General features: G+C 40.9%; 1 non-coding gene across 1 annotated transcript; it reads right to left on the minus strand.

Annotated features, from left to right (window-relative positions):
• Positions 1-11,986: 11,986 nt before the first annotated feature.
• Positions 11,987-12,094, minus strand: LOC121227741 (small nucleolar RNA R71). Its single transcript, XR_005925266.1, has one exon. It is a non-coding gene; the product is annotated as a small nucleolar RNA R71 (small nucleolar RNA).
• Between the last annotated feature and the right edge of the window lie 504 nt (positions 12,095-12,598).

Consider the following 12,598-nt stretch of genomic DNA (forward strand, 5'->3'; position numbering starts at 1 on the left):
GTTTTTCTATTTACCAAATTGTTAATATAATTTTACAAATTAGGTGACTTAGCACAAATACAATCCCTGCGGAGACATAATTCAATACTTATTTCTTCATAACAGTTGTAAAACTACGCATTATAAGTTTTTGGCACCGTTGCTGGGGATTGTTAACTGTTGCCATAATCATTTCTTTTCATGAAATTATTTACTTCCAATTTGGTTTATTTCTAACATTACTAACTTATTATTTTTAATTTTGTGATTTTCTTTTCAGGTGTTTATGAGCATAGATTGGATTATCGATTTAATCCTTGTAGACCTTAAAATTGGGCAAACTTTCAGACAAAGAAGACATGAACGAACAACTCAAAGAAAAGTCGAGATGGACCTTGGAAACCATAATCAAGACCAAGGTAATGTAGCAAATCATGTACGAAATCCCATCCTCATTGTTGATGATAGGGATCGATGCATTAGACAATATGCTGTGCCACTTTTCAGTGAGTTAAATCCAGGAATTAGAAGGCTAGATATTGAGGCAACCTAATTTGAATTGAAACCAGTGATATTTCAAATGCTCCAAATGGTGGAACAATTCAATGGTTTACCCACGAAAGATCCACATCTCCACCTTCGATTGTTTATGGAGGTGAGTTGTAACACCCCGAACCCGAGACCGACACCGGAGTCGGACACGAGATGTTAACAAACTTTGAAAAATTTTTCCAGACACTGCCCAGTCTGAGTACTAGTCGCTTCAAAAATCATATCTTGAGTTTCACAACTCAAAAATCAGTTTTGTGATTTTTCCCTGAAACTAGACTCATGTCCCCACCTATGGATTTTTTTCTAGAATTTTTGGTCGGGCAAATTAATACAGTTTATTAGTCAAAGTCTCCCATGTTACAGGGGTCGACTACACTGATCTTTTCCCATTACGACTGGGATATCTCTCTGCATAGAGCTTCAATACTGATGCCGTTTGTTTCTATGGAAACTAGACTCAGAGAGGAATCCATACATATATGGTATGACCCATAATTATCTCTGGTCAATTTATAGTGAATTTCCAAAGGCGGAACAGTGAATCCAGAAACTGTTCTGACCCTGTTCCACAAGAACCCGAATATCTCTTTCTGTACTGTTCCTATAATTGTTTCGTTACTTCCATATGAAAGTAGATTCATCAAGGTTCGATTACATAATTTATTCACTATTTAATTCCACTCCTACGAATTCTTGTGATTTTTCCAATCCACACCACTGCTGCTATCAGCTTCTGTTTTCAAAGTGAACCTTACCTAATTTGGGGTTTCATGGACCAACTAGGGCCTTATCATACATAAGCCCACATATGATCATACTTAGCCATTCTAGTGGCTGATCATTTGCTCAACACTTCCATTCCAACATAGTTACATCATGAAACCATCTATACATTCATAAATACGAATGGTCTAATGCCATACTCCACTTCTACAAGCCATTTTCGCATGGCTGTACACTTATACATTTCATAAAGTACTCGAAAGACAACAATGGGTAGTCCTATACATGCCATAACAAAATTCAACCAAAATAGTACCCAAAAGAGCCTTTGATAGTGTGGGCGACTTCGACTTCAAGATCCCGAGTCCGATAGCTGGAGAACCAAAAATCTATAAAACAGAGGAGCAATGTAACGAGTAAGCAATTTATGCTTAGTAAGTTTGAGCAAGGAATTCCAGCATGCACAAAGAATAGCACACATTTAGCTAAACGGAATATTTCATAATACGCAATTTACCGATATCAAACTTGCTTCACAACATTAATAACCCTTATGTACATACACAATAAACTAACTTGGCCGAAGGCCGGTAGCTCGTTTATCAACTGAGCGAACATTTATTGTAAGGGCTCGATTAAATTCAACACATACGTAACATATCCCCATATTGGGATGTTTTTCGAGTATTCGCTGGAATTTTACAGCAAGCTCATTCATTACCAAATCACGTACCTTCGGGATTTAACCGGATATAGCTCCTCGTTCAAATGCCTTCGGGACATAGCCCGGATTTAGTAACTCACACAATGCCTTCGGGACATAACCCGGATTTAACAATTCGCACGAATGCCTTCGGGACTTAACCCGGATTTAACAACTCGCACGAATGCCTTCGGGACTTAACCCGGATTTAGTAACTCGCACGAATGCCTTCGGGACTTAACCCGGATTTAATAACTCGCACGAATGCCTTCGGGACTTAACCCGGATTTAGTATCTCGCACAAAGGCCTTCGGATCTTAATCCGGATATATTCACTTAGCACAAAGCCTTCGGGACTTAGCCCGGACAGCATTCAATTAATCATGCACATCTAACAATAATTCATAGCACATTCATATTTCATTTTCGTTTACGAAACTCAAACACAAGGCACATATTGTCCTTGCACATTCGGCTCAATAGCCACACATAGAGCATGATTTAATCACATCGAAATTTAAGCTCTCTTACTCAAGAACTTACCTCGGGTGTTGTCGAACGATTCCGCTAGCTATTCAACCACTTTTTCCTTCCCTTTATCTGTTTTATTTCCCCTTTGCTCTTGAGCTTAATCAAACAAATAAATTGATTTCATCGTTTAGGCATCAAAAGATGAACACAAGGCACTTAGCCCATATTTATACATTAGACATTAAAGTCTCATACATGCAAAAATCATGCATCAACACAACATCTTAGCTAATTTCTTTCCCCTTGGCCGAATATGCATGTCCATTTTTGGGGTCGATTTCAACACTTAATACACACATATACACACTAGTAAAGCATCCTCCCCCTTTTCATCAATTTAACACATGCATTGCTCATTAACATGCAAAGTTACATTCGGCCTTAGCACACATCTTGCTAGCCGATTCTTCTCCATTTAGCAACCAATGCACATATGTGCTCACACAAAAATGCTAAAAAGGAGGTTCAAGAATCATCAAGCCATCATCACATGCATCATTAACAAGCTTCATATTTTGCATGCAATGGCATTAACACAACCTCCACCTAGGCCGAATCTTAACTCATCCTCATGCCTCATCACCACAACATCAAACATCAACCAAGAATGATGCATCCATGGTCAAGTGCCATTTCCATCACATAGCAAGATTTAGACCATGGGTTAGGTAGAACTCAAGCTAACAACTAAAACATGCATGCCTCTCATGGAACATCATCAAACATACCTTAGCCTAGCTACATGCATGGCCGAATCTCTTCACCTTTCTTCTTCTTTCCTCCTTAAAATTTTTGGCCAAGGATGAACCAAAGGATGAGAAAATTTTTCTTTGTTTTTCTTTCTAGTTTTTGGCAAGCATGAAGATGAGAAAGGATGAACAAAATTCCTCCTTTCTCTTGTTTAGCTCACGGCAATGGGGGGACAAACACCACACACACATTTTTTTTCTTTTGTTTTCCATTTCTTTATTACCCATACTCCTTATTTTATTCTTCCACTAACAAAACATGTTTCATGACATGTTTTGCCCATCCTTCCTTGTCATGGCCGGCCACTACTCATTAGGGGGGGAATTTGACATGCAAGTCCCCCCTTTGTCCACATGCACTAGTAGGTCCTCACACATTGACCTATCACATTTTAGAATTTTCTCACATAAGTCCTATTGACTAAATTCACATGAAATCAACCAAATTGAAGCTTGAAATTTTCACACATTCATAATTACATATTCTACACAATAAGTATCACATTCAAACATTTCGGTGACTCGGTTTAGCGGTCCCGAAACCACTTCCCGACTAGGGTCAACTTTGGGCTGTCACAACTCTCCCCCACTTAAGAAATTTTCGTCCCCGAAAATCTTACCGGTAAATAGGTTTGGGTATCGTTCTTTCATCGAGCTCTCGGTCTCCCAAGTTGCTTCCTCGATCCCGTGTTTGAGCCATAACACCTTTACTAGCGGAACTCTTTTGTTTCGCAACTCCTTCACTTCACGAGCTAGGATACGCATCGGTTCTTCTTCATAGCTCATGTCAACTTGAATTTCAACCTCTGATGGGCTAATTATATGCGATGGATCAGATCGATAGCGTCGAAGCATCGAAACATGAAAGACGTCATGAATCTTTTCAAGCTCCGGGGGCAAAATCAATCTATACGCAACCGGACCAACTCGTTCGGAGATTTCGTACGGCCCAATGAATCTTGGGCTCAACTTGCCCTTACGGCCGAACTTGAGTATCTTTTTCCAAGGTGAAACCTTAAGGAACACTTTGTCTCCCACCTGATACTCGATGTCTTTTCGTTTCAAATCTGCGTACGATTTCTGACGATCCGTGGCTACCTTCAGACTTTCACGGATTACCTTTACTTTCTGTTCAGCATCTCTAATCAAATCAACTCCGAAAATTTTGCTTTCACCGAGCTCGGTCCAAAACAATGGTGTACGGCATTTACGACCGTACAAAGCCTCGTAAGGTGCCATCTTAATACTTGATTGAAAACTATTGTTGTAAGCGAATTCAATCAAAGGTAAATACCGTTCCCATGAACTACTGAACTCGAGGATGCAACATCTCAACATATCCTCAAGTATCTGAATTATCCGCTCGGATTGACCATCGGTTTGGGGGTGAAAAGCAGTGCTAAAATGCAACTTGGTACCCAGAGCTTCTTGCAATTTCTTCCAAAATCGTGAGGTGAATCTCGGATCTCTATCCGACACGATAGAAACAGGTACCCCGTGTAATCTCACAATTTGATAAACGTACAATTCAGCTAGTTTATCCAATGAAAAATCCGTACGTACGGGGATGAAATGAGCCGACTTAGTCAGTCTATCAACAATAACCCATATCGCATCCTTCTTACTTGCTGACAAAGGCAGTCCGGACACAAAGTCCATTGTGACTCGATCCCATTTCCACTCGGGTATCATGATCGGCTGGAGTAATCCTGAAGACACTTGATGTTCCGCGTTCACTTGTTGACATATTAAATATCTCGAAACAAAGTCAGAGATGTCCCGTTTCATACCATGCCACCAAAATTGACGTTTCAAATCGTTGTACATTTTCGTACTCCCCGGGTGAATTGACATTCGGCTACAATGGGCTTCGTTCAGAATCATCGAAATGAGTTCCGAATTCCTTGGAACACACAAATGATTTCTGAACCTCAAACAATCATCATCATCAATTTGAAACTCCGATTCCTCGTTCGGAAAACACTTAGACCGTTTTGCAACCAATTCATCATCGACTTTCTGAGCTTCACGAATTTGGTGAGTCAATAATGGTTTAGCTTTTAATTCAGCTACTAACACACTGTCTGGTAGAACAGACAAATGCACGTTCATCGCTCGTAAAGCAAACAATGACTTCCGGCTTAAGGCGTCCGCAACCACGTTAGCCTTTCCCGGGTGGTAATCAATGACAAGCTCATAATCTTTCAACAACTCAAGCCAACGTCTTTGTCGCAGATTCAAGTCTAGTTGAGTCATCAAATATTTGAGACTTTTGTGATCCGAAAATACATGGCACTTCTCACCAAACAGATAATGTCGCCATATTTTTAAGGCAAACACGATGGCAGCTAGTTCGAGATCATGGGTCGGATAATTCCTCTCGTGTGGCTTCAATTGTCTCGACGCATAGGCCACGACTCGACCTTCTTGCATCAATACGCGACCCAACCCAAGTAGGGATGCGTCACTATAAATGACAAACTCTTTACCTGATTCGGGTTGCACCAAAATTGGAGCTTCAGTCAAATGAGTTTTCAGTTGGTTGAAACTTTTCTGACATTTCTCCGTCCACTCGAACTTAACATCCTTTTGAAGTAGCTTCGTCATTGGTGTGGCTATCATCGAGAAACCTTTCACAAATCGTCGGTAATAACCGGCGAGCCCCAAAAAGCTCCGAACTTCAGTAATATTTCTCGGAGGTTTCCAGTCAAGTATGGCTGAAATTTTGTTCGGGTCAACTCGAATACCCGACGCGGATACCACATGACCCAAGAAGCTAACCTCTCTTAACCAGAACTCACACTTACTGAACTTAGCATATAACTGCTTATCCCGCAAAATTTGCAGCACTAGCCTCAGATGCCCAGCATGTTCGGTCTCATCTCTTGAATAGACCAAAATGTCATCAATGAACACAACTACGAACTGATCCAAATACGGTCTGAAGATCCGATTCATCAAATCCATAAATACCGCAGGGGCATTAGTGAGCCCAAACGGCATCACTAAGAATTCGTAGTGACCATATCTCGTTCTGAAGGCAGTTTTGGGAATATCTGGATCTCGAATTCGCAACTGATAATAGCCCGATCTCAAATCTATTTTTGAGAACACTGAGGCTCCCTTCAGTTGGTTGAACAAATCATCGATGCACGGCAACGGATATTTGTTCTTTATCGTCACTTTATTCAGCTGACGATAGTCAATGCACAACCTCATGGTTCCGTCCTTCTTTTTCACGAACAATACTGGTGCACCCCAAGGTGAGAAACTTGGTCGAGCGAAACCTCTCTCCGTCAGTTCTTGCAACTGAGCTTTCAACTCCTTTAACTCGGTTGGTGCCATACGATACGGAGCTATCGAAATCGGCGTAGTCCCAGGTACAAGCTCAATACCAAACTCTACCTCCCGAACATGTGGTAAACCCGGTAATTCTTCCGGAAAAACATCCGGGTATTCACAAACCACCGGCACAGATTCGGGTTTCTTTTCTAATTCTTTGTCATCAAGCACATATGCAAGGTATGCTTCGCACCCTTTTCTTACATATTTCTGTGCCAACATTGCTGATATTACCGCTGGCATCCCCTCCAAGTCCTCAGACTCAATTCGGACTACTTCGTTATTTGCGCACCTCAAATCAATAGTCTTGCTCTTGCAATTCACAATCGCATCATGCGCAGTCAACCAATCCAACCCAAGGATAACATCAAATTCATCAAACGGCAAAAGCGTCAAGTCCGCTGGAAAATAGGAACCTCGAATTTTCCATGGGACATTTCTTACACACTTTGTCGACAAGCACGTAACGACCCAAGGGATTTGACACCCGAATTACAAACTCAGTAGACTCAATAGATAAAGTCTTACTGGATGCTAAGGTTTCACATATGTAAGAATGGGTAGAACCGGGGTCAATCAAAGCAATTACATTAGTATCAAAGAGGGTGAATGTACCGGTAATAACATCAGGCGAAGAAGCATCCTCGCGGGCACGTATAGCATAAGCTCTAGCAGGCGCACGGGCTTCGGATCTGGTTATATCATCTCTAGATCCTCTCTGACCACCACCAGCATTGCCCATATTTCCAGATGGTCTACCTCGAGCAGTGGTAGCACCCGGTCTCCCACTCTGATTTGCATTCTGTCCCGACAACCTCGGGCAATCTTTAATGAAGTGGTCCACTGATCCGCATTTGTAACAGGAGCGGTCAGGAAATCTACAACTCCCCGAATGCCATTTACCGCAATATCGGCATTTCGTCCTGTCTCAACGTTCATTCCCAACACTGGCGACCGAAGTGCCTCGTGTACCCACAGGGGGTCGATCACGATCTCGTCCAAAAAGGCCCGAAGTGCCTCTAAACTGGCCTGCATCATCTCGAAATCTCTTCGATGTCTGTTGAAGAGACCTCCCCGAGGATGTTTTACGAAACTCTCCAGTTCCCTCATCAACTCTTTGCTTTTCTTTTCTAAGCTCTTCGGCTTTACAAGCTCGTTCAACAAGTACCACGAACTCTTGTATTTCAAGAACGCCAACGAACATTTTTATATCTTCATTCAGCCCATCCTCGAAGCGTTTACACATATCAGCTTCGGACGAAACACATTCCCGAGCGTATTTGCTAAGTCTAACAAATTTTCGCTCGTAATCAGTAACCGACATGGAGCCTTGCTTAAGCTCAAGAAATTCCTTCCGTTTTTGATCAACAAATCTCTGACTGATATACTTTTTCCGAAACTCAGTTTGGAAAAACTCCCAAGTTACTTGCTCTCGGGGCACAATAGAAGTCGGAGTACTCCACCAATAGTAGGCAGAATCACGTAGCAAGGAGATAGCACACTTTAGGCATTCATCGGGTGTACAAGATAGCTCATCGAGTACCCGGATAGTGTTGTCCAGCCAAAATTCAGCTTGCTCGGCATCATCGCTATCCATAGCCTTAAATTCAGTAGCCCCATGTTTTCGGATTCTGTCAACTGGGGCTTATGTGACCTTATTTGGTCCGTTACCGGCGGTATTGTAGGTGCGGGGGTAGTATTTGTTCGGGAATGGAGGTTGTGGAACAGCCATATTAGTTCGAATGTATTGGTTAAACCAATCATTCATCACGCTATAGAATGCTTGTCTAGCTTCATCATTTTGATTACTAGCATTAGGTTGAGAGTTTGCCGGCATTGTCCCTTGTGCGGGAGCAGGCGCTACACTCTCAAGATCATCAGCTACCTCTCGGTCACGATCGGGATCCATTACTATAAATAAACACATTTACAATTGTCGGAAATCACCACACTATCAAGTAATCACATAAAATGGCATGTATAGCTAGACCCAAAACATTACGGTAGTCCTAGAATCGACTAAACCGTAGCTCTGATACCAATAAAATGTAACACCCCGAACCCGAGACCGACACCGGAGTCGGACACGAGATGTTAACAAACTTTGAAAAATTTTTCCAGACACTGCCCAGTCTGAGTACTAGTCGCTTCAAAAATCATATCTTGAGTTTCACAACTCAAAAATCAGTTTTGTGATTTTTCCCTGAAACTAAACTCATGTTCCCACCTATGGATTTTTTTCTAGAATTTTTGGTTGGGCCAATTAGTACAGTTTATTAGTCAAAGTCTCCCATGTTACAGGGGTCGACTACACTGACCTTTTCCCATTACGACTGGGATATCTCTCTGCACAGTGCTTCAATACTGATGCCGTTTGTTTCTATGGAAACTAGACTCAGAGAGGAATCCATACATATATGGTATGACCCCTAATTATCTCTGGTCAATTTATAGTGAATTTCCAAAGGCGGAACAGTGAATCCAGAAACTGTTCTGACCCTGTTCCACAAGAACCCGAATATCTCTTTCTGTACTGTTCCTATAATTGTTTCGTTACTTCCATATGAAAGTAGATTCATCAAGGTTCGATTACATAATTTATTCACTATTTAATTCCACTCCTACGAATTCTTGTGATTTTTCCAATCCACACCACTGCTGCTATCAGCTTCTGTTTTCAAAGTGAACCTTACCTAATTTGGGGTTTCATGGACCAACTAGGGCCTTATCATACATAAGCCCACATATGATCATACTTAGCCATTCTAGTGGCTGATCATTTGCTCAACACTTCCATTCCAACATAGTTACATCATGAAACCATCTATACATTCATAAATACGAATGGTCTAATGCCATACTCCACTTCTACAAGCCATTTTCGCATGGCTGTACACTTATACATTTCATAAAGTACTCGAAAGACAACAATGGGTAGTCCTATACATGCCATAACAAAATTCAACCAAAATAGTACCCAAAAGAGCCTTTGATAGTGTGGGCGACTTCGACTTCAAGATCCCGAGTCCGATAGCTGGAGAACCAAAAATCTATAAAACAGAGGAGCAATGTAACGAGTAAGCAATTTATGCTTAGTAAGTTTGAGCAAGGAATTCCAGCATGCACAAAGAATAGCACACATTTAGCTAAACGGAATATTTCATAATACGCAATTTACCGATATCAAACTTGCTTCACAACATTAATAACCCTTATGTACATACACAATAAACTAACTTGGCCGAAGGCCGGTAGCTCGTTTATCAACTGAGCGAACATTTATTGTAAGGGCTCGATTAAATTCAACACATACGTAACATATCCCCATATTGGGATGTTTTTCGAGTATTCGCTGGAATTTTACAGCAAGCTCATTCATTACCAAATCACGTACCTTCGGGATTTAACCGGATATAGCTCCTCGTTCAAATGCCTTCGGGACATAGCCCGGATTTAGTAACTCACACAATGCCTTCGGGACATAACCCGGATTTAACAATTCGCACGAATGCCTTCGGGACTTAACCCGGATTTAACAACTCGCACGAATGCCTTCGGGACTTAACCCGGATTTAGTAACTCGCACGAATGCCTTCGGGACTTAACCCGGATTTAATAACTCGCACGAATGCCTTCGGGACTTAACCCGGATTTAGTATCTCGCACAAAGGCCTTCGGATCTTAATCCGGATATATTCACTTAGCACAAAGCCTTCGGGACTTAGCCCGGACAGCATTCAATTAATCATGCACATCTAACAATAATTCATAGCACATTCATATTTCATTTTCGTTTACGAAACTCAAACACAAGGCACATATTGTCCTTGCACATTCGGCTCAATAGCCACACATAGAGCATGATTTAATCACATCGAAATTTAAGCTCTCTTACTCAAGAACTTACCTCGGGTGTTGTCGAACGATTCCGCTAGCTATTCAACCACTTTTTCCTTCCCTTTATCGGTTTTATTTCCCCTTTGCTCTTGAGCTTAATCAAACAAATAAATTGATTTCATCGTTTAGGCATCAAAAGATGAACACAAGGCACTTAGCCCATATTTATACATTAGACATTAAAGTCTCATACATGCAAAAATCATGCATCAACACAACATCTTAGCTAATTTCTTTCCCCTTGGCCGAATATGCATGTCCATTTTTGGGGTCGATTTCAACACTTAATACACACATATACACACTAGTAAAGCATCCTCCCCCTTTTCATCAATTTAACACATGCATTGCTCATTAACATGCAAAGTTACATTCGGCCTTAGCACACATCTTGCTAGCCGATTCTTCTCCATTTAGCAACCAATGCACATATGTGCTCACACAAAAATGCTAAAAAGGAGGTTCAAGAATCATCAAGCCATCATCACATGCATCATTAACAAGCTTCATATTTTGCATGCAATGGCATTAACACAACCTCCACCTAGGCTGAATCTTAACTCATCCTCATGCCTCATCACCACAACATCAAACATCAACCAAGAATGATGCATCCATGGTCAAGTGCCATTTCCATCACATAGCAAGATTTAGACCATGGGTTAGGTAGAACTCAATCTAACAACTAAAACATGCATGCCTCTCATGGAACATCATCAAACATACCTTAGCCTAGCTACATGCATGGCCGAATCTCTTCACCTTTCTTCTTCTTTCCTCCTTAAAATTTTTGGCCAAGGATGAACCAAAGGATGAGAAAATTTTTCTTTGTTTTTCTTTCTAGTTTTTGGCAAGCATGAAGATGAGAAAGGATGAACAAAATTCCTCCTTTCTCTTGTTTAGCTCACGGCAATGGGGGGACAAACACCACACACACATTTTTTTTTTCTTTTGTTTTCCATTTCTTTATTACCCATACTCCTTATTTTATTCTTCCACTAACAAAACATGTTTCATGACATGTTTTGCCCATCCTTCCTTGTCATGGCCGGCCACTACTCATTAGGGGGGGGAATTTGACATGCAAGTCCCCCCTTTGTCCACATGCACTAGTAGGTCCTCACACATTGACCTATCACATTTTAGAATTTTCTCACATAAGTCCTATTGACTAAATTCACATGAAATCAACCAAATTGAAGCTTGAAATTTTCACACATTCATAATTACATATTCTACACAATAAGTATCACATTCAAACATTTCGGTGACTCGGTTTAGCGGTCCCGAAACCACTTCCCGACTAGGGTCAACTTTGGGCTGTCACATGAGTGATTCATTTAAGATAGCTGGTGTGACTGAAGACGCACTAAGGTTGAAGTTGTTTCCTTACTCGTTACGAGATCAAGCATGAGCATGGCTTAATTTATTTCCACCAAATTCCATATCTACATGGAAAGAATTAGCAGAGAGATTTTTGGTTAAGTATTTCCCACCTAGCAAAAACACTAAGTTGAGGAACGAGATCACAACTTTCCAACAATTGGATGACGAGTCTTTGTATGAGGGCTTGGGAGCGATTCGATGAGTTACTTCGTAAGTGTCCTCATCATGGGATTCCACATTGTATCCAGTTGGAGACATTCTATAATGGTCTCAATGCACTTACAAGATTGATGGTAGATGCTTTTGTGAATGGTGCAATTTTGTCTAAGTCTTATAATGAGGATTATGAGATCATCGAGAGGATCGCGAGTAATAACTATCAATGGCCAACAAATCGAATAGCTTCAGGAAGATGTGTATCCAGAGTTCATGAAATTGACACCCTCACTTCATTATCAGATCAGGTATCGTCTATTTCTTCTATGTTAAAACAGTTTATCGCTAATAGTGCTAATAATTTTGCAGCTCAACCACCAAGTTCGTTTGAAGTAGTTTCATGTGTGTACTGTAGGGAAAGTCATTCTTTTGAGAATTGTCCATCAAATCTCGAGTTAATGTACTATGTGGGAAACTAATATCAAAATAGGAGTGGACAAGGACCCTAGTCCAACTTCTATAATTATTCATGGCATAATCATCCTAACTTTTCTTGGAGTAACCAAGGAAATGGACCGAA

Source organism: Gossypium hirsutum, chromosome A03 (assembly GCF_007990345.1).
Source record: "Gossypium hirsutum isolate 1008001.06 chromosome A03, Gossypium_hirsutum_v2.1, whole genome shotgun sequence".
In the NCBI taxonomy this organism is placed as follows: Eukaryota; Viridiplantae; Streptophyta; class Magnoliopsida; order Malvales; family Malvaceae; genus Gossypium; species Gossypium hirsutum.